The sequence below is a fragment of the Lemur catta genome, chromosome 1, assembly GCF_020740605.2.
Source record: "Lemur catta isolate mLemCat1 chromosome 1, mLemCat1.pri, whole genome shotgun sequence".
Taxonomy (NCBI): domain Eukaryota; kingdom Metazoa; phylum Chordata; class Mammalia; order Primates; family Lemuridae; genus Lemur; species Lemur catta.
In genome coordinates, this window is record NC_059128.1 from 137,740,633 (window position 1) to 137,765,141 (window position 24,509).

The window sequence follows — 24,509 nt, forward strand, 5'->3', positions numbered from 1 at the left end:
CTGCCGGATGTTTACACTTGATCCTCCCTGGAAGCTCTGATCATCTCTGCCCAGAGCTGGCACTGCCCAGATAGCCTTGGAGAAGGAACAAGTATGTGTGGCCTCTGTTTCTAGCCTTCTTGTTTATAAATGCTTACAACAGCCTATGAAAGATAGACTATTCATTTTAGTTCCATTTTAGAGATTAAAAAAAAAACCTGAGGCTTAGAAAGTTTAAGAAATTCCCCCAAATTCACCCAGCTAGCAAGCAGTGGGGACAAGATTAAAACTCAGTCTGCCTGGTTCTCAAATCCAAAGTCAACTACCTTTGAGAGCCACAGGGGCTGTGCAACACAGACTTCCTCTGCCAGAGTGGGAAGACGATCTTTTTTACATGAAAAAATTAGGACAATGCTGAGGTTCTCATTAAATATGTTTTTATTTACTGACATGGTTTGATCATGTTCTTAAGTCATCAGATCTGTTTCATCTCATTAGACTCTTAAGATTCTCAAGGATAAGAACCACATTTCATTTTATTGATAAATCATTTTCTTCCTTGCGTCCCTTCGATAAGGTAATTTCCAGCTTCATTAAAAAGTGTCCCCAGTCTGCCTAAACTGGCAGGGCATGGCTTAGAATTCAGGCCCTGGAATTATGTTCCATATTTGTTTTTTCGTAACATTTCTATTGAGCCAGCCGAAGCTTCAACATGAGATACATCACTTCCAAAGCCAAGGTCTGTTCCTAATGATGCTTATACACTTATGACCAAGGTGACCCAGGTACAGACTTAGTCCCTCAGCAGAGGGGGAGCCGGGGGCAGACCCTGAACAAGGTATCATTGTCAGAGCCCTGTAACCCCGTACCTGGTCAGCGTGTGTGCCGTGTGCAGCCAAGACATGCTCCATTGTTAACATGGTCTTACATTTCCACTGCCTGAACCTTCATGATGTCCAGTGTCCCCATCATTTTCAAAATACGTTTATGTTCCTACCCATGCTCGGCCATGAACTAAGTCAATTTTGCAGTCTTTATCTCAGCATATGCAACACAAATGTGTTAGGTCAGGGACTTCAGCAAAGGCACACAGCGCACCCTCCAAAAATCTAAAATGTGGATTTCGAAGACAGACTTTGATGTTCCGCATATCATCTGGAAGACAACAGACATGTCATTATCATATTAGGGGTTGTGTGTAATATTTTTAATACCCCATCAATAAGTGAAAAGAAATTCAGTGATCCCATGGAGTATTGGTCAAAAGCTCCATCAAAAGTCACCAAAGAAGTCATATCACCACAGTTATTTTGGTCTTGACTTATTTCTCACTCACTCAGAAATTCTTGCAAGGTACTATTTTAATTAAGGACAAAGGTATTATTCCCAAAGTTCAAGTCCAATTTTTAAAAAAGAAAAGTGAAAGTGCTCATGGGACTAAAAGGTCATTGTCCCAATTTGAAATACACATCTACGTGCGTCCTTATTGTGAAGGACCCAGAAATATCTGTCCTGTTGGCCAAAAGGAAGACCCCTGAGTGAGCCCTAGCAAATCTCAATATGAGAATACTGAGTAGAGTCCAATTTGACTATGAGTTTCTTGATACTGTACCCAGGAAAAAATTCAGAGAATTCACACATCATTTGAACACAGAAGGGCAGGAAGCTGATCAATACAAGGCAAACAAATCAGCTACAGAACTTTCACAGAAACAGAAAAATACTATGACAGCCGGTCTACGCTCTATGAGATGGACAACTAGTGGGACATTTTTCTCAGCATAGCAATAATTTTTTTCCTCATTTGAGTATAAATCCCTCCAACATAATTCATATTTATTTGAAAACATAAAAATCTAAAAAGACGAAATTTTAGGAGTGAATTATTCTCCATTTAAAAGTCAAAGTCTGCTTTCAAATAACTCAAAAGACTATGATTACACGTGGAAAAAAAAATTTTTTAATGTTTACCCCTTCATGCATTTCTCCATCTTGTCAGATACCTGGTGTCCTACAATAGCTAAATCCTCTAATTAGAGGGTGACATTACTTTCCAAATGTCTGGTGATGCAGTATTTCCCTCTTCTTCACTCATCCTGTTGGGAAGGTGAACAGGAAACCTGAAACCTACCTGGATATTCTTGTTGCATGTGATCCCTTCCCAGGAGGAATGGGTGGGAGAGGGCAGGAGGGAGAGGCAGCAACACTGTTGCCAAGCATAAATGTGCTTCTAGAATCTTCTTTCACCTCCTCTATTTCTGAAACAGAGTTCCGGCTAATGAGTCAGTCTGGGGTTTGAGTATAACTTTTTGTATAAGCCTTGACATCTCAGTTCCGCCAGTAATTTTTCATTTTTAAAAACAAGCAAGAGGAAGACAATGTTTTGACCAGTTACTTGTAGGTTTAATTTTCTTCCCTGGACTATATGTTAAAAAAAAAAAAAGAAAAAAAAGAAGAAGAAGAAGAAGAAGAAGTAACACTTCTTGGTTGGGGCTATAAGTACTCGTTATCTTTATCATCAGAACTTACTCATTAATCCCTAATTGGGCCAGGTGCTTCCATTAAAAATGGCACCATTAAATTTAGAGTTATAGAAAGCCACTCGTACTCGCAATGGAAAGACGCATGTGTCTGAGAAGGGTTTAACTTCGTGTATTTGAAAGCATGTTCGGTCCCGAGGGATTTGTTTTGTGTGAGTCTCTAGATAGCAAGATGTAAGATGAGAGGGGAAAGAGGGGGTTGGTATATTGCCTTGCTTGCAAACAGACACTGGTGTCTATCACTAAAATATAGCTATGCACGTGTCTATATTCCCCTGAAATAAGTCCCTATAATGAAGGCATCTCCCCCTGGAGAGGAGCATATTTAATTAGAATGGATTTATGTAAGGCTTGGCTCACCAGCGTAGCCTCAAGAGATGAACATCTTGTTACAGGAAAGCCCAAGAGGTACAGCCGCCAATCTTCCTCCCCCAGGCTCGGCACAGTACTAAGAGGAAAGCATAGAACCTTCTGCCTCTAATAAAGATGCCAGAGTCACTGGTTTCTGCTCAGTTTTCAAGAATGGGCTCTTAGAACCCAGTGTCCTACCTTTTCCAGGGAAACCTACTTCTGTGGTACAAGTTGAAACCCCAAGAATCTACCCCTTGGCCTTCTAGCTGCTATGATTTAGCAAGAATGAAGGGCCTCCCTTCCACCCAAATCCATGCCATAATAGACTCCTAAACATAAAGCCTGCAAATCCTTTAAATGCAAATATTTCATTCTTTCCTCTACAACCAAAAAGCTACTCTTGGTAGTGCCCCAGCTAGGTCCTTTTGTTTTTTATTAATCTCTTCTAGAATGCAGTTTTCTTTAAAACAATGATTTTTACATGGTAGCTCATTGCATAAAGAGAAAATTGTAATGATTACCAAGGGATGGTATTTTACATCATTTCCGTTTTTTATGCTAAAACACAACTGATGGGTTAACATGTTATTAAAATATTAAATACTGGAATGTCAAGGTATCTTATGTTTGCACAGCTCCTTTTAGTTGACAAAAAATTCTTGTAACTCTTTGCAGCAACTCTTTGAGTAAGGCAGGGAAGATAATTACCATCGCTCGCATCCCACCTGCAAATCTTATTGTCCTCTGCTGAGTTCAAAAACTAAGCAATAACGAGAGACTGCAGATCCAAATACTGTAGTAAGAATTTGAAGTTGAATTGGAGGCTGTGCTAAATTGAAATGGGACTGAAACTGCCACGTATATACGCATCTATCATCCTAACTTCTAACCTGTTTATTGGCTGACTAGAAATTTCTAATCCAACATGTATCTCATTGTTACTAGTGTCCGCTTAAAAGTGACCACACAGCCATGTGACAAGTCTTGGGTCACTCCTCTTGTTCACCATGTGGAACCTATAATAACCCTTCGGCAACTCAACCGATTTAACAGAAACATTTCATATGGAAGAAACTTTACCGGAACGATTTCTGTCTCATATTGTGCTATATTATGCAGGGGACTATTCGCAATTCTGGTTAAGTTTTTAGAAAACTGCTTTATCCAGAGGGTTTAACAAATAAACCACAGACCACGTAGCAAAATTTAATCAGAAAGAAACTTTCCAGGGTTTAGCAAAAAAGATAAGAGGCAGAAATGAAGGAATAGACAGCTCAAGGAGAAGAGAGAGAAAAAGTAACAAACACCCCCCCACCCCAGGGTTTATTACGCCTCTGGAACTGCTGGTAGGAAAGTTAATTTTTAAATGCTTTGAGGTGATTAAGAAACTGGGCATCACTCTAAATGTAAATAAGTCCCGTTTCATTTCCTTGAAGCTGCCTCTGATTGGGGCAGTCACCAGCTACTTAGCCTGCTGATAAATTTAAGATCCACAGTCTAGTTCATAATTAACCCCATCTTCTTACGAAGCCAAAGCTTAGCAAACTCATTTGTAAATACAAGCACACCCAGAGACCTCGTCGTGTCGGCAGGTTCACTGGGGAAAAGTTGGTTTGGCGTAGAAAGCCGTATTAAAATCAGAAAGCCGTAGCACGCTGATGGTGGGTTGCTTACCAAATATTTGGTAGAAGGAGGTGTTATTTCCTTCCACCAACAAATCTGAAAAGTCATTTGAGAGAACATCCTAGCACTTGAATTTTGGTCCTTTCTCTGATAACAAGATTTCTGTCCCTTCAACTTACAGCTTCTGGAAGGAGCCAGATGAATTATTTATTTCTCTCTCTCTCTCTCTCTCTCTCTCTCTCTTTCTCTCTCCCTGCGTAGGCTCTATTCAATTCCCCTATCTTATCGTAATAAGCCAGGTCACCACTGAACTGAACTTTAAATCACGACTGCTTGGCGTTGCCTGTTTTATGGGTCTGGATGGCCTACTTTGTATTGTTTGTACTTCACTGAAGTTGGTGTGCTGGTGTAAGATTGTATAACTGCTCTACCCCGGGAACCCTCATAAAAATGAGAGGGTTGGCTCATAAAACTATCCCACTGTGCAAAACTGTAAATAGCTTCCTTAGAGGCAGGACAAATGCAAGGCTCAAAAAAGTGCATACCCTCGGTGCCAGAGAACAGAAACATCCCCCCTCTTCGAGTCTGTGCCTCCACGATCCGGTGGCGTCGTGCTTGTCCTGGGAATCCACAATGTCAATTGTTCTGTCCATGTTTTGCAACGCAACACCATTTCCTCACTCCGACTTCCCTTCTGTTTCCGCTTTGCCACTGTTCGCAGACACGGGAAGAGGTCAGTGGGCTCAGATGAGGACAGAGTCCCTGCCAGGGCGCAGCGGTGTTTACAGGCTGAGTGATGATCCATCATCATCGCTGTGTTTACACGAGGGATTAAAGAAATAAACAGTCTCCGTGCAGCTGCCGCTTCTGCTATCTGCTTTGGGGATTCGGAATGGTTGTTCTACAACAACTAGACCCTGACCTTAGTATGCTGAGCAGAAGTGAACCCAGAGATTATTTACAAGCCTATATGGTTTGCAACACTTTCATTACCAGCACACTGGAACGTGCTAAATAGCGTCTTCAGCCAGTCGCTAAGAGCAACCCCCACCTCAATTCAAAATAGTTTTCAACTTGAGAGCATTTTCTTAGGAAGCACAGAGAGAACAATTGAACCCAAGGTGACTTCACAACTATGGATATAGGAGAAAGGCAGCGCTGTGGAGTTCTGCCTGGGAAATACAGCTCTCCCATCTGCAGGTAGCGTGAATTTGAGCTGCAAATTAATTGCAAGGTACATTTCACCTTTCCCAAAGCAACCGGATCTGAAGGAGACTGCAAGAGCAGTAGGAGAGCCTACAGCAGTGGTTCTTAAACTGGAGTCCCCATTAATATCACCTGAGAACTTGTGAGAAATGCAAATTCTCAGGTTTAGGACTAGGAGACTTTGGGAGTGAGACCGGAGATGCATGTTTTTCAAAGCCCTCCAGGCAATTTGATGCAGCTAAAGTTTGAGAACCACTCCTATAAAAAGTCTAGTAGACGGCAAGGCTAGAGTCTATCATCAAACTTCCGTGTGCAAATCCTACCTCTGCTGACCTTGGACATGTTAGTTAATTCCTTAAACATCAATTTCTACCTGGAAACCAGGAAGTAACAATAAAGCTGTTCAGACCATTTCGTGAATGTATTTCACTTATTAAACACCTAGTATGGGGTCTACTAATAGAAAATAATAAATATTTGTTACCGTTGCTTTTATTCTTTTGGAAATACTAAGACTAGAGAGTATATGTTTAATAAATGAAACGAACAAATGGATTGTGAATGAGTGTCAGGACCAAAGGTGATTAGCTTGTGTTGAAAAGGAAAATACTAGCAGCACGATATAACTAGACCTCTGCTTTTTAGAACGCAAATTAGAAAACTAAACGTACTGTTCTCTGAGACCTTGTGAACATCAAATGCATTTAACGACTGGAAAAGATGGAAAGAGAAAAGAAAAGAGAAGGGAATGGAAAGGTCAGAATTAATGTTGCTTTATTACATCACTGTTGTTTTAAATGCAGACCGTGGCTGGAGCATTTATTTCTCCAAGTAATATACCCTAGCACCGTAAAATCCATCATGCCTGCAGGGTCTTGATTCTTTTTTCTCCTGTCCTTGTCCCTTCAGTTTAAGGTACCATCTTCCTGATGGAAGAGCTACTTTTGGTTTCCCTGATTCTGTTGCTTGCTGTGCAGGAGAGCTCCAGTGGGGCAATGGGGAAGGGGTTCTGAGAGTGCCAGGTAATGGCATTTTAAAAGGCAGGGCCTGAGAGGGCATCTGTTCATAGGACCATAGAGGGTGTTTGATCAGGAAATCATAGGGGGTGTCAGCTCATAGGAACATGGCGGCTGTCTGATTACGACTTCGGCAAACAAAGTCACCACACCCACCCCATGTGTGAAGTTACATCAGATAAGGAGCAGGAATCTCTGTAAAAACCAGCTGAATTGATAATTCTATTGCCTTCCCATTGCTGTGAGAAAAATCTGCAGGGGCTTGATAAATTGCAAGAGGATTTTTTTTTCCTTGACATGAAGTCATGCATCAGCTACTAAACTCACACTGAGAGGAGGGGAGGCATCTGTCTGTCACTCAAGCAGAAGCCACAGTTCCTCTGCTGGACGCGACTGCCACATTCTTGCCAGTCTAAGGAAGCAGAGAGGCAGCTGCAGAATGGTAAAAGGTCCATCTCAAAATGAGTTTAGCTGGGCATGTCTTCATTTCTCACCCCAAATCAGGCCTAGCCAAGAGGTGGGAAAAACCACAAAAGAACTTATATTAATTGTGAGATAAAGACATTTCTTGTAAGTCAGAAGCATAGCTCTCTGAAGGAAGATCCACAGGTTTGACTCTGGGATCATGGCAACAGAGCTCCCTGCTTTCGATGATGTATGTGCAGCCGTGCCTTAGTGGCTGTCAACCGCCTGTAATGACCTTGGGTTACAAACACAGGGCAGAGTCAGCCCTAACTCCAGGATTCCTAACTAAAATACATGCGCCTTTTCTTAAACACTATTTTATACTTTCGTATTAATATCAAGGTCTTTTATAATTAACATAAAGTTATCTTACCTGCTTCTAGCAGCAATTGCATGAAGCAGGTGGGGCAGACATTATATTTTTGCAATTGGACAAATGGGAAAACCGACAGCAAAATGTCGCCAAGGGGGTCTCGGCTGGTTAGGGGCAGGACAGTAGCTATAATGGAGTCTGCCGGCTCTTAATCTAGTTCTTCTTCCACTAAATCAGCCAATGCCTCTGAAAGAAGGAACAAAGTCTTCCTTAAACTAAACGGAATCAAGGATTTCAATTTGTTTACCCCTGCTCTAAAACTTTTGAAAATTGACTGTTTTCAATCTACAGAAGGTGCTTCCGGCAAATCATTTCAAGAGCAGTTCAGGACTCTTTTAAAGGACAATGGATAAACAAAGGTAGGGAAAGGTAACTATGTGTTCCTCAAGATTTCTGGCCCCCTTGTTTTGCAGACCCTGGGGTTGGGGGCCCTGGGGTTGGGGTCGGAGGTGTGGCGAGGTACACAGAGGGAAGAGGGGTGTCTGCAAGGTGTCACCCACACTGGAGGAACACAGGGACCACAGACAAGGTGCTGACCCTCCAGACCCTGCCACCAGGAGCCCTGGGGAAGAGGCTGCCGGCTCTGGAGTCTCCTGATGGCCGTTTTCAGACAGGACCCGCCCACTGGTGCACACTGGCACAGGTCTAGAGAGAGGATCGGCCGTGGCACTGCAGGAACACTCGTAATTTTGCAACCAGCAAATGAAAGGGCAGAGAAAAATCACCAGGAAACCTTTCATGCCAAGGTATCTCTAATTTGTGCAATTATGTAAATTAATTAGGCAGCTCTCCTTAGACTCAGTACTGCCGTGAGACAAAGGATATCGACACTGCTGGACGATGCAGGCTTGGACTGTTTGTACTGGGTTTAGTTGGAAAACGGAGAAGGGGGGGCGCTTTATTCAGTTCAAATCTGTCATAGTTTTGGGATCTTTTATTTCTGCTCCCTCTTCTGACTCTGAGACCAAAGTGGAATGGGACATTAGTTTTGTGGCACTGTCTAGTTTTGCAATAAATTTTATACAGAATGACAGTGCCTAAATAGAGTTATCCCTGTGCCACAAGCATGATCACAGCAGGCAACTGGCTGATTTGCAATATGGGGAAGAAAGAGTCCCCCTCTCCCACAGCAGGAAGGCTGGGCCGTGGGGTGGGTAGAGTTCTGCATGACCAGGTGGCAGTCGGATCACCTGGCTCTTGCCCACTGGGAAGACAAATGACTGATTCATTCATTACTCTCACTTCTCAAGCAATTGTGGTGAAATGTCCAATTGAAATTACTACGGAGAATAAGAATAAGTCTTTGTAATCATTTTGTAATGGCAGTGACTGGTTCTTTCCAATTTCTTGGCGAGAGCCTTGTTTCTCTTTGGTTGCCAGAAGTAGCAGAACTAGAGTGGGTGTTCAAGTAAGCTAAAATCTCACCTCTAGTGCAAAGAGCCACCTTTGTTTTGTATACATGATTTCTAAACAGTTTTTCTGATGTAATTTCCCTAAAGTGTGAGCCTAACTACATTGGAGGGCAGAGAAAGGAGGTAAAGTTTGACCTGGAAGTGGGGTGCAGGCAGGCTCCCCAGAGGCAGCAGAGGCTTGGGGAGGGGATGGAGCCTGGGGTCCGTGGTCCGTGCATCTGTCTAGTGATGATGGTCTCTAGTGAGAGGCTGGGCATAGACGTTTGGATGGGGGTGATTTAGGAACTGAATTGTGGAAAGAATTAGCCAGGCAGTGAGTATGAGAAGGTTTACAATTATTACATTCGTGTGTCAAAACATCCCTGAAAAGTGTTTTATTATCTCCATTCCGTAAGTGAGGAAAAGAAGTCATTTTATCAAAAAGACACGTGCATTCAAATGTTTATTGCAGCAAAATTCACAACTGCAAAGATGTGGAATCAACCCAAATGCCCATCAATTCATGAGTGGATTAACAAAATGTGGTATATGTATATCAGGGAATACTACACAGCCATGAAGAAGGATGAATTAAGGCCTTTTGCAACAATTTGGATGGAACTGGAGACCATTCTCCTAGGTGAAATATTTAAAGAATGGAAAAACAAACACCACATGTACTCACTATTAAATTGAACCTAACCAATGAGCACACAGGTGCACAGAGGGGAGTAGAACTCAATGGAAATCAAACAGGGGGGAGTGGGGAAGAGGAGTTGGGCAAAAACCTACCTAATGAGTACAATGAACGCTCTTAGTGATGGGCACACTTATAACCCTGAGTCAAGCATTACAAAAGTGATCCATGTAACCAAAAACATTTGTACCCCCATAATACTTTGAAATAGGAAAAAAAAATAAAAAAAAAAAAAAAGGTAAGAGATTTGGTCAAGGTCATGCAGGACTTGGTCACAGGCCTAAGTCCAGTGCTTATTTGGACCTTGACAAAGGCTGTTGAACAGAATGAAATCAACATGCATTCAAATGAAATCCTTTATGCAAAAGATTCTCATTGATATGGTAAGGAAAAAAAAAATGAATCTCTACTCTGGAGGGGTTTTCAGTCTTGTAAATTGTTGCCCCCTAGCATGGTCAGCGGAGACCCAGGTAAACCCAAGCCCTGGCTGTTATAAATGGTATCCCAATCTTTGCAGTTATGTTTCTCAGTGTAAATGAATACTCAGCGTCAAGTTCATCAATCCCCTTTTGGGTGTGAATTTGGGTAGCTCGAACCCCAGACACGGAAGCTGACAGTTCCCACTGGAGAAACTGCCAAATGAGTCCCTTAATCTGCTAATGGTCACAGCCAGTGCCTGGCTGGGCCTCGGCGGACACCAGCAGTGAGCACCAAATCTGGCCGTGACCCTGTATTCTTGTCACAATAGTAAGCTGATGAAATCCATTTGGGATTCATTACATAACAAAGCCTTGTCGCCGCACTCCCAATACAAGCTCCTTCAGGCAAGAACGAGTTTCCTGTAAACTGTGTGTCCCATCAGTCCTGGACACCTTGTCCATGACACGGATTTCTTTTGCACATTAATTAATCAAATATACCCAAGTACAAAAGTCAGGTTTCTCCATGCTTCACATCCCATAATACACTCTCTGTGGCTGGGCCCCTGCTGAAGGGGCAGCAATCTCATAGTGTCTTCAACGCTCTAGCTTTAGAGTCACACACATGCCTGAAATTCAACGATGTCACCCCATGCCTGACTGGGGGGGGACTCAAACATCAACAGCAGCAAAAAAAAAAAAACCACAATTAAGTTCTGAGATTAACGTCTAGTGTCTTTTGTAAAGAAGGACAAGACTTTCATGAAAAGTTTCTACCACTCGAGCAAGCTTTTGCTTATACATGACTGATTAGAAACATGAGCTTGTAAATTACTGCAAGCTGGTGGAACCAGTTTTTAGCGATGCCAGGTAGGATAGACTCTGATGCACAAGGCAGAGACCTGTGTGTGAGCAATTTAACTCTCTGCGTGGCTGCCAATGATGAAACTGACCCTGAGGGGAAAGTCACTAATCAACGGAATTATTAGCTACGTGGGCAAGAAAAGGGAATGCTTAGCAAAGAAAAATTTAGAAAAATCACCTGAGCAATAGAAATTCTTGTTTTGTTTCGGCAGCTTTAACGACGGCTATAGCAGGTACCAAGCAACCATGCCTTGTTACTCTGAGCTGCAGCTAATCTCACACCTGTTCATACTCATTAACCACTAAGGTCTGAAAGCATTTCCATAATGTCCCTAGAAGGGGGCATCTTCTCCTCACCTCCGTAATTAACCCTGCAGTGTGTGCATCTGAAGAGAAAACCATTAAGCGCCCAGGAATGACACTCAGAGTCAGAGGGTCCAAGCTGAGCATGGAGTAGGAGGACCATGGGACCCCCAGGGGCAGAAAGAGCTTTTCTATCCCTGGGGCCCTGGGAGACTGCAGGACAGTAGCTCTTCTCCCTGAGCCAAGAATGGGAGCTCTTTCCTCACCTAATCAAGTGCATTCTTATCACAGGCCTGATATTATTAATATTTATAGATAAACAACCTTCCCACTATTTAGTTTTCTCCTTAGAAGCCTAACCCCAACCTGACAGTAATCATGGCTAGTAGAGTGTCTAAATTAACTTAGATTTGAAGGTTTCAAATTACCTAAGTGGTCTAATAAATACTTGTACCCAAATTACCAGAATTATATACAAAATTGCAAAGATATTCACAGCCACGTGGGGTGATTTTTTTTTAAGCAGGGACAGCACAGAGACAATAAAATTTATTCCCACAATGCACTTCTTGCCAATGACCCACCCCACCAACTCCCACCCCACTCCCGACTCCCACCCCTAAAAGAAACTAAACGCTGTGGCTAGCCATCCCCTGGGGGCTAGGATTTTGAATGAGCTACAAGCCTAGCAAGGAAAAAGAAGACAGAAACATAGTCTCCAATTAAGCCAGGAAGGAAGCCACAATACCCCCAGTGCCACTGAGGGACACGAGTTCTGCAACACCACCAGGTTTAGGGCAAGGAGTCCTCAGCAGCTGCACAAAGGTGACCACAAAACCACTGGCCCAGGAGGGGTGAACACAGAAGGAAACAGAGAGAAGAAAAACAAAAACAAAAGTTCTCCCACTCAAAATAAGCCTGCAAAGCAAAATTCCAACACACAGGCAGAAATCTAATACCAAGAAAGACAGCCAACAAAATCAATACTCAAAACGTAAATACGTCCCAGAGGAAATTAAGTGTGTGGAACCATCTGGCAAAACTTTAAAATAGGTACGTTCGGTTGCCCGATGAGATAAATGAATAACTTCCATTTTTAAAGTGTAAGAAATTTTTAAATAAAAACAAACATAAATGAAAAAAAAAATTAAGGCATTAAGTTGAAAAACTCAATGGATGATATATACCCTCGCCTGGCACAGACAGGGGTGGAGAATTGCAAGGAATCTGCCTTGATTGCAACACAGAGAGATTATATGCAATTAAGGTAGAGACTGACTAGAGGATCTAAAAGTCTAGCAGGAATTCGCAAACAAGGAAAGTGACAAGATGGTGAAAATGCTTGTTTAGACTTTAAAATTGCCCAGATTTAAAGAAAGACATGTATCCTCAGATGGACAGTACACTCCAAGTGCCAATCACAATAAATAAAGCTACTCCCAGGATTATCACAGTAAAATGGCAGAACAGGAACAATAAAAAGAAAATGTTTACAGCTGCCAGAGAGAAAAGACAGATTAGCTAGGAAGGAACTCGAGTTAGAAGGACAGTGGAACTTCTTTCTCATCAGCAACAATAAATAACTGAAGACGATGGAATTATATCTTCAACTTGATGAGAAAAATTAGTAACTCTCAACTTCAAATATTATGCACAGATAAACTATAAATCAAGAATCATGGGCGTAAAATATGTGTGTAGACATGAAAAAGGTTTACAGAGTTAAATTCCCACAGATTCTTGCTAAGAAAATAATTAAAGGATTATTTCAGGAAAAACCCAGAGAATGTATGTAGAATTTTAAAAGTAAAGGTAATCAGAAAACAAAAATAACATGTTTTGGTAAATGTATCTATTAAATGGAAAAAAACTTTTTTAAAAAAGAAAACTAGAAACAAAGATAAGATGGATAGAATAGTCCATGGATAGTTGATCAGTGCCCATGGCACATTCAGGGAAAGGATAGAAACACTGTGTTAGAAAAATTTACCTCTAAGGGTGTTGGTCTGAAAGTTAAGAATAACTAATTAAAAAATGAAAATACAATATGTAGCTTCCAAATCAGTACAGATTAAAAAGGGGAATCTAGAAAACTTTGTAAATCCAAAAGAGAGCAAAAAACAAGGGGGAAAAGGTAGATAAAGAGGGTGGTTTCTGTTACAGTTCTCCAAAGAGTAGGGATTGTTTTTAATTTGTTTATGAGGCAATTAATACAACCAGACTCAAAGGGAAAACGCTGTATGTTGGACGGCAGCACAAGTCTCAGTTCACTTCTTTTATCATCAGCTGAGCTTCTCAGAGTCTGCCTCACACAGACATGCTTCAAGGATCAGCCAAGATTGGGGCAGAGTTCATACAAAGAATTTGGAGATTCCCTTTATGGTTCTCTCCTTTGTGAGATTCTTCCCTAATTTTCCAGAGATGTGGTTGCCTAAATTTGTTGTCTGTTTTCTCCTGCTAGAAATATTATAGATTTTCTCCCAAAATTTTGGCTGCTTCACATGGGGCAGATCCCCTCATGTTACCTAAAAATGAGACACCATCTAAGAGCTGTTACCTTCTTCCAGGTATCAACTCCCTTCCATCATATTGCTGTTTTCATTCACCTTCTAGTGCCTTCTAGTGTGGCTTTAGTTTTATTTTTTCTTATTTTATTTTCTCTTTTTGTTTGTTTTTCCAATCTGTACAGTTATTCCATGTGGGAAGCTTAGTCTGATAGGAGCTCACTTGGCTATTAGAAGAGAAACCAATATTTAAAAACCTTACAAACTGAATGTTTAAGAATACAGCAATTTGCTAGATCCACAGTCGATGTATTTGTTTTATACACCAATAATAGCCACTTAAAAGACAACAAAAAAAGATAAATTTTAAAATTCCTGTGTAAAATTCCTATCAAAATTTAAAATACCTGGCATTCATCTAATAAAAAGTGTGTAAAAACTTTATGAAACTAATTTATTAATGAACATACAAGAAGTTTGGAATAAACAAGAAAGCAATCATATTTATGGATAGAAAAACTCAATAGAGTAAAAATATCAGTCCTTTATAAGTTAATTTGTAAATTTAAAGCCATTCTGATTAAAAGCCCAAGAGAATATTTTCATTGACAAGCTGATCCTTAAATTCCTCTGGAGAAAAAAATGTCAAGAACTAGACCAACTTACCATGTCAGATTCCAGGACTTTTTATAACATTATATATTGTATAGTAGTGAGATCTACAAGTAAACCAATGCAACAGAATGGAGAGTGCAGAAAGAGGAGCACTAATAAATGCAAACTAGATGTATGTGATATAGTTTGGATATTCATCCCCTCCAAATCTCACGTTGCAGTTTTATCCCTGCTGTTGGAGGTGTGCCCCTGGCCTTCACTTAGCCAACTCCTGTCTTCCACGGTCAAGCTCAAATGTCATCTTGCCAGAACCATTTTTTTGCCCGTCCACCATAGAACAAGTTAGGTCTCCTGTCACAAACGCTCACACACTGTGAACTTCTCTTTCACTGTCCTTGTAAAAGTTAAAATGAATTGCTTGTATATACTTTTTTTACCTTCCACTCTGTCAATTCCATGAAAGCAAAGAAAATTTCTGTTCTATTCACCACTTAATCTAGCACAAGGCTTGACACATAGGGTATATACCCCATCGATGTGTCGGAAAAGGGTGGATGGAGGGAAAGGAAAGAGGGGAGGAAGGGAGGGAGGGGGGAAGGTTCTAGCCATTATGATTTGCCAGTTGAGGACGATGAGGTTGAAGCAGGAGCCCAAAAGAAGTGAAGGAGGAGAGACAAAGATAAACCAGGAAAAAACTTCAGTTCCTTAAAACCTATATTGAAAAGAGCGTGGGGGCTGGTTTCTACTGGCATTGGCCCTCGCTCAATTTTCCCAGGCTCTGTTATCTGCAATTACTTATCTGTGATTATGTATTTCCATCAGGGGCCCAGTGGCAGGAAGCCATGATTAAGGGTTTCTGCTAAATTGGCCCCTTGTGTATTTGTCATTATTTTAACATTCACCATAATGACATATGCAATAGTGTATCCGTATATTTAAAAGGGGGGGGAAGGAATTCTTCTATGTTAATACCAGGCATTAGTTCAGCAAATGAAGCCATTAATTTCAGGGGATCAAGCAGAGTTTTCAAAGACTGGATCTACGAAAACACACACGCACTCACACTCACGCTCACACACGTACACATACACCATTTAATTTGCTACTAATGCAGTAAATACCTATAGAAGAGAAATCTAAAGAAGAAAGCTATTCCTGAAGGGTTTCAAATCCATTTTGTATTCTGAAATAAGATGCTAAAGGTGATGATGACAATGATGTTGACAAAAACCAGTGACACCCATTTAGTGGGTGTTTATTATGTGCCAGGCATTATACCAAGTAGTTTACATGCATTAATTCTCTTATGTAATCCTTGTAAGACTGTATGAAATAGGGAATTTTATTACCCTGTTTTACAGTTGAGAAAACTGAGGTTATTTCTACCCCCAAATTATCTAACTTTAAAATCTACGTCCCTTGCCACATTGCTGCCTCATCTGCCCCACCCCCACGCCCCCCAACATTGTGTCATATACATGCAACATGCCACACACCACATGCCACAAATACACACATACATACCCCTTAAAGTTTCATTTTCACAAATACACAGTGGAAAGTAGATGTGAAAAACTTTCACCCGACTGTTTGAAAATAGAGACACAGTCAGAGCAGATCTCTACATCCTGAATTCACCAAGTTATGGAATGATTAGTCTAATCCCCACTCCACAACTGAGCTCTCAGCAGATGGCCACACAAACTGTCGGGCCGGTTGGCCATTACCTACGATCCAGTCGATTCAAAGTCCCGACAGATGTTTGAGCCTGAACCTCACAAATTTGTTGATGAGTTTCTCTCTTCCAATTTCGTGTGCGTTACAAAGCACTATATCTAGCATGGTTGCAGTGTTCATTTTAAAATAAGTCGAGTTGGGAGTCTTTACAGCAATAACACATTAAATGACACATTTTCAGTTATGGTGATGACAGGATTGTTTAAAATGAATTGAGATGCAACAACTCATATTGGAGAAGGAAAGCAAATTTTATATATTTTCTATGAGCATTTAGAGGCCATCCTGATGGAAAGAACACGTTTTATGGGATTGAATAAGAGTTCAAGTTCCCTAATTGAGTACTAAATGTCCAGGATACTACAACAACCTTCATAACCTTAAAATACCCAAGCTGAAAGGCATCCGAGCTCAGATGAATTTTAAAAGCCAGGCCAGTATCTGTCCTTACACATCAAAACAGAATTTTAGAAGTGAAAGTGAATTTCCTTTTGGTTTTAAGTAGAATTGGAGCAAATAAAAAATAGTGTTAAACTTGTGGAGAAAATAAAAATATCACAAATGGAAGAAAAATCCAAATACTTCCATGATTTTTTCAAATATATTTTTTCTTCTTCTTGCTCTTCTCCCCTCCATACTCCCATGAGAAAAAAAAAAACCAAAAACCTCTTATTTGGGGGGAGATTCAAAGGGACCATAGTTTCTTCCTTCTATTCTCAGATCTCAGATACAATGATCAATCCTTCTAAGCCGAGGCAGTGACTTTACCATCGAACAAAGAATGGCATTCCCAGCATCATTTCCTGACAGCTTTTGATACTCACCACTATAATATAGAACCCTGCAATGGGACAGGGAGAGTTAGGCAGATTTCATTTTTCCCAATCTTCCCCTTCCTTAGCTGCTTGATCTTGGATAAGTCTCAGGTTCTTTGGCTATAAAATAAGAGGAATTTTCCCTATCTCATAACAGATGGAAGCATCCAGAATAACACGGGACAGAAACACAGTGACCTACCAACAACACCAGTAGCTCCCGTGAGTAGAGTCAATCCAAGGAGTAGAGTTTCAAGAGCACCACAGAGAACACCATCACGGAATCAAAGAATTTTTGAATCAGAAGGAAACCTTACGTGACTTAATGGAAGCACAGATTTCAAATGATAACCACTCAAAAGGCTGGTTCTCAAAGATGGTTCTAACATACAGGAAAGTCCCCAGTAGACAGGGCGAAGCAAGAGTTCAATGTATGTCTAGTGGAAGAATGACTTCATAGGAAGACTTTGCCAATACAAACCTTATGGTCCCTGGTTTCTCAGAAGAACTCAAGGTCAGCCCATTGTTTTTGAGTTAGGCATCTGGCCACTTGGCTTCCACTTACCTGGCTCTAAAATAGGGGTTCTTTTTCCAGTGGCTTGCTTCCAATCCTCCCCGTCGGAGCCCCAGCTATTACAACTATGTAAAAAAAAAAGTCATTTATTCCTAGTGCCGAATTTTTGTCTTTTTAAGTTGGTTCTAATCCTGAGAAGCTAAGGAGTAGAACATAAAGAGAAACCATTGCTGTTCAAGTTCCTTCATAGACAGGGCATGCCATTAACCATAGAATCATAGAACCTATGAGTTGCACCTGAGTCCAACCTCATGGTCATTGAAGGAATCCTACCTCTGACATCAATGACCTGACTACCCCATTGCAGAATACAGCTGGGTGCAGGCATTCTCCGAGTGACAAACATATCCATTTCACTTTAGGGTGGCTCTATTTCATAGAAAGATTTTTTTTTCCCCTAAAATTTGCCTCCCTAAAACTTATTCCCAAGGTTCCTAGTTCTTCCCCTGGAGCTACAGCTTGTATCCTGATATATTAATCATAGTTTTTGGTTTTTATATTTTATGATGTTTTGACATCTTGGGGGACCTAGCTGGACAAGAAGAGACTGCCACTCCCAGGACTAGCTAATTCCTGAGATAATAAAACAACTTGAGTACAAACACACCTTTCACATGCAAACCAACTACTCCTGAGTCTATACTCCAACCACCTCCTTTATCTAACTCTTACACACCACCCCAATATTTCTCCTGCCCTAAATCATCCCAGGGACATTCAACCGGGGACAACCCCTCTGCCCCCAAACCCACCGGCGTTACTCAAACTAGCCCCTCCTAAACTGTTTCCCCTGTCCTGCCTGTCCCAAGGAAAACACAACAAAGGCTGTGCTCTCCTCTCACTCCTTTCTGCCTCCTGACCGACACTGGTGTGTCCCCATGTGGCCCCGTGTGCCACACCATGCCTCTCCTCTCGGGAAGTGTAAGAAATAAAATCTCCTTCCAACGGTGTTAGCCGCTCAATCACCTCTATAAATTAAAATTGATGTGTGCGATTGTGGAGATGCCTGACAATCCGAAAGCAGTTACCCTGTCCCTTCCAAATCTTCACTCTGTGCCCTTGACTCACATCCTTTCCCACCTTCTACAGGATTCTAGAAGCCTCTCTAACCCACCCATCTCAGAGTCATCCGTTCAGAGCTGAGCACAGTCCTTCTAATGGGATCTGGCTGTTTTAGGGCACTGAGGGACTTTTAACGTCTTCGACCTGGGCGATATGCTTTTATCCACTCAACTCTTACCTTCGTCAATAGCTGATTTACACTGCTGGTTAAAATGAAGCTTTATTGTTAATAATAAAAAAAACCTTCACTTCATTTTACATGAACATTTGTTACACTAGACTTCTCCAATCCTTTCTTGCACAACTGATTGTTTAAACTAAATGTTAAAATTCATTGTTATCTCCATTAAATTTGCAGTTACCTGCCAGGACTAGATACCTCCACTAGAGTCTTAATTATTCTTAATAATAACTACGGTGATAGCAATGATAATAGTGGCTTAAAGGTACTGAGTGATAGTATGCTAAGTATTTAACATGCACTACCCTATCACATTCTATTACAGGTACTATTATTAGCCCATCTCATAGATAAGCACACTGAGATCTTTGGAAATTAAGTGTAACTTGCTCAAAATTATGCAAATTGTGAGATAAACACATTTAAAGATAAATATATACCCCGTCCCTAGCATCTAAATTGTAAGTGCTCAGATATTTGTTTCATGGAATTCTATGTGAAATCTTGCCAGTTTCTTCAATCATATTGGCTACTGCACTTGGATTTGGGCCGGTGTCTTCTTTGCCTTCCTGCAGCCATTGGTAAATACTTGGAAACGTATGAAGCTCTGTGACTTTCCCCTAAGGATTTCTGCTCTTTGGGATAATATTGGTGACTTTTGATAAGTTGCTGTTCACGAGCTGTGGATCTCTCCAACTAGATCACTTCTTTTGATATTTCTCCCCACATACAGCAAGTGCTTCCTGAACGTCCGCCGTTATTAACGTCATCATTTCTACTTTAACACCCACATTCTGCCATGAGAGGATTTTTCAAACGATTTTTAAAAACATGATTACATCAGGTTTCCAGCAATCCACGACTCTAATCACTTTCTCCAACCAAAAAGAAAGGTGTTTCCTTTCTTTTCTTTGTGTGCTGATGCAAGCTCTCAGGGACCAGGCATTTCTATTCTCAGCACTCCCCACTGCATTTAATAATGTATTATAACCTCAGAGTCATGCAGACTGTGATTAAATTCACAAGAATCACTTTTCCACCATTCTAATAGCTCACTCTCCAAGAGTGCTTTGCAATTTACCAAAAAAAAAAAAAAAAAAAACTTTCACAAAATGTGAGGGTACAGTGAACCCCGCTACCCCTCTGCTTGAAGAAGTCAACTCTAGAAGCCACCAGAAACGGAATTGCTGAACTGAAACCAGGTCTTCTGTCTCTGTGTCTAGAGGCTCTTGCACTCTACCATAGCAGAGTGGAAACAAGACAACAGTTCAGGCTCTGTGATTTTTTTTTTTTTTTTTTAGAGGCCTCTAGAAGCCATCTCCCAGAAGCGGAAACAGAGTCCATTTTTAAGTGTTTGGGTGGTTCTTGAAAACATCTCCTCATCCCTCCTGCATTTCGATCCTCTCCTTGTGATGTTTGTTCTCCACTTTCAAGGGCAGAGGTCACCCTTCTTGATTCAAAAGATGAAAGCAATAAAATATATATTTATATGCAAGCGATTTTGCATGGCTCTTGATAGTCTGATATCTGCAACTTTTGACCTAGAAAATCTCTCCAAAAGATAACTTTTAACTGCAACATTCAACATAGAAAAGATTGCAGAAAGCCTTCCAGGAGCTATAAAAGTAGAATTTGTAACATTTGGCTTGTGGGGAGGGCTGCGTGTTTACCAGCTTTAAGGTAGAGCCGTGCAGAGCGGCTCCGTGCATTTCCTCATGGGGCACGGTTTCAAAGCCTTTCCTTCCTGTGCGCCTCCAAACCTGTTTACAACAGTCTCTCTCCTCCACGGTACTTGCCACAGGTAGTTAAGTGTGAATAATGACAACCCAAAAAAGAAATAAAGCTAAATTCCCATTACTAAAGAAAAACTCAAGTTAGCCCTCTGGGGGAGATGCTCGCAAGGATTAATTATATTGTAGGAGTTGATATCTCTCTTCATTTCCCTTTCCAGCAGTTTTGCAAATACATTTTTCCACAGTTTTAAAGAAATGTAAGAACTCCCAAGTTCCACAGCCAGAAAATGCTGACAGTCTCTGATAGCTGAATAATGGATGAAGCTCCACTGTTTACTTAGCAAGGGGAGGGAAAAGAAGCGATAGGGAAGTCCAGACAAGTGTAGGAATCTGACATCCTCTTGTGCAGAACAATGGTGAGAAGAATATTCTGGCCTTTTTTTCTTTCTGTGATCCATGTGCAAAATGTATATGGAAACAACAGTTCAGTCTGAGGTTTATTATGTTTTCACGCCTGCACCTAAGAGTTCATCGGGCGATTCTCCTCTGTGTCAATGTGATTGCTTTTTTCAGTAAGGGGCTAAGACCTGGGAAACAGATTACTAAGCATTTCCATCCCAGCAACCTCAGATCCCCTATTGCATTGTCACTCGAGAGAATTTTTCCCTTAAAGATATTGCATCATTTTCCCAGCTAGGAAATACCGCCACTATTACCACACATGCATTGACCGGAAAGCTGATTAACACATGAAGCCATAATGAGCAAAGGCTAAGGTTTTCTTTTCCATAAAGTGCAGTATTTCATTACCGATTAATTCACATCCCTGTGCTCCTTTGTAGGGCCAGCCACACCAAGTCAGTCAAGTTGAAGGCTGTCGGGGTGTTTGTCTTCTGAGAGATTCCCCCTCCATGAAATCTCCCACAATGCCTGTCACTGGTACCTAAGATTCCACCATTAGAGATTCACTCTTTTGGTTCTAGAGGCATTTTAATCCCTGGGGGCCCTATTAAAATGCAAAAACTCTGAGAAGAATAACAGCATTGAAAGCTATTATTAACTGACAGCAAGGAGGCCCTTGGGAATTGGACACAGGCTGGAGCCTGAGGAACGACTAGAGGAAATCAGGACACAAGAGAAGGAAAGGTAAGATGGTAGCAAAAATAAACTCGAGCTACTGCACCGTTTCTCAGCAGCCTACAGCTGATGTTCCCTGTGCTAAGGGAATTTCATTCAAGGTGAGACGATGGACACAGTGCAAGCAACGTTTTCCCAGTTATGCTAAAGGAGAAAACCAACACAGTACTTACGCAGAACTCCAGCTTTAGTTGAGTATGTTTAATCAAGATGTTGCCCCTGAACTTGTTCCTCCAGTGCCTTGAATTAGTCACTTGCATTCGTTCATAAGGGTGGCACCTAAAATCATCCTCTTTGGAGACAACAATATGGGAGCTTTTCTTTTTTGCATGCTTTTAAAATTGTGTATTTCACATCCATTGGGAATGTTACTGTAGAAAACACGGAAGTGACTTAAACTCATAAGGTTAATGACTCTGGAAGAGAAGAACTAGGAATCTACTGAAGCTGACTTCCAGAGTTTGGGAAAATCTGTCTTTATCCAGCAAGTTGCTGATTTGTACCAGCAAGAGTTGATCCTAGAGCAAAGTCTCTGTACCCCAGAGAGAGGCTTCCTACCTTGAAAGAGTATTCCAGACACTAAAAGTTTTTAAAATGCCAGAAAAGATTGAAATCCTTTGTTATTATTTTGTGCTGGTGGAGATGTGTGTATGTACGTGTGCTTATGTGCATACATGTGTGTGTGTTGAAAGATGTAGATGCAGACTAGAAAAAATTACGATGGGAAATTGAATCTTCCACAGATAAAAACTTAAAGTATTTAAAGCTGTTATGACTATAGGGGGGGAAAGAATAGGTTGATGCAATAAGTTTTTATACTTTTCTTATGTACTGGAAACAAAAAGTTATGGAGGTATTTTTGTGGGTTTTTTGTTATTGGCAAATTATTGTTGCTGTTGTTGTTGTTGTTGTCATTTTTATACAAACTATTTGATCCAAACCCAGACCCACCTCAAAGAACTTTAAAATTCAGTCAAGGCTGCTCAGTAGAGCATGACCAGGGTCAAGCCAGAAAACCAGGATCACAAAGGGCTTCTGACCAGAAGAGGAGAGGCATGACCTAGGAAATAAATTCCTGGGGAAATAAAGTGGAAAATTGTGAATTTAAGATTGATTTCTTTAAATCTTGCTTCAAATAGTGTTTTCACGGTAAGTAAGTGTGTAATTGCAGTAAATTAAAGATGAGTTGAATTGATGGTTATACTGCTTTAACGTTTTCACAAAGACATACTTTTATAGAGAAAAGACCAATCAAGGGATGTTTACCTGTCACTCATCTCAGTTATCTGGATCTGACCTAAAGATTCTCTACTTGCTGACATTACACCACAACCAGCATTCCTCAAGCACAGTGTGCCTCATGTCTGATATCCCAGAAGAACAAAACACAAAACTCAGAAGTACTTGTGAAGAATCAGGAAAATTCTAGCCACTATGAAGGTTTAGAAGCCGGCATGCTACAAGAAAAAGCAGAAAAATGAATGTCCTTCTGACCACAGATCAATAACCTTCATCTACAAGCATTTACAAAAGGGCAGCTCATTTTCCCCCTGAACGCCGTTCAATGGCCTTATTCCACACTCTACTCTTTCTAGGATAAGCAAGAAGATGCAAGGACCCACAGAAATTCCCTTGAGTTGCCTGCAACAGCCACTTCCAAAAGAAGTAAATAATGACTCCAGTGTCTCAGGATTATCAATATTTTAATCACAGATACAAAGGTATATGAGTATACATATGCACACACTGTGTTTTATGACTTACAGCAGTTTCACTTGTTGCTGATAGCATTCAGTCAACAAATATTGAGTACCTATTGGGTACCACGGCATGTGCTATTAATAGATATTAGGAAAAAACAAATAAATGAGGGGGAGTTCCTGCCATTTAGTCTAGACTAAGAAATAATTCCATAAAAATAATTGCAGTGCAAGGTATTCAATGTCATAATGGATGTGTAATGAAATGCTATGAGTTTTGAAAGCTGTCACTGTAAGAATTGTGACTATAGATTGTGTTTAACTTTTTAAATGACATATGAATAATGTGGCAGTCCCTATTATTATGTGGCAGTCCCTATGTGGCACCATATGTAGAATATCTCTTTTATTCTTTACAGCTCACCACTGAGATAAGTCCTATAGTGGAGCTAAGGAAACTGAAATGTGTATTTCAAAATTGCTGAGAGTAGATTTTAAATGTTCACATAACCAAAAATCTGGTAAGTATATAAGGTGATGGGTATGTTAATTAACGTGATTTAATCATTCCATAATGTTCACATAGATCAAAACATCACATTGTACCCCATACATATATACAGGCATGCCTCATTTTATTGCACCTCATGGATAATTGCATTTTTAACAAATTGAAGGTTTGTGGCAACCCTGTGGTGAGCCAATCTACCGGTGACACTTTTCCAACAGCATGTGCTCACTTTGTGTCTCTGTGTCAGCATTTTTTGACAATAAAGTATTTTTAAATTAAAGTAGGTACATTGTTTTTTAGACATAATGCTATTGCACACTTAATAGACTACAGGATGGAATAAACATAACTTTTGTATGTACTGAGGAAAACCAAAGAACTCATTGGCTGGCTTTATTGTGACATTTACTGTATTGTGGTGGTCTGGAACCAAACCTACAATATCTCCAAGGTATGCCTGTATACTATTATTATTTGTCAATTAAAAATTAAATTCAATTAAAAGTCACACAGCTGTGGAAGAGCTGATATGTAAATTCAGATCAGCCTGACAATGGCCATGATCTTAACCGCTAAGCCATAGTAGTTCCAAATCCAAAAATGTATTCTGTCTTCCTTATCTTGGTCAGCACTACTGTCCATTGCTCCAAAGTCTTCTCTGAAACTCGTCTTTGAAAATTACACCCACTGTCTTTAGTACATATTTTTTAACC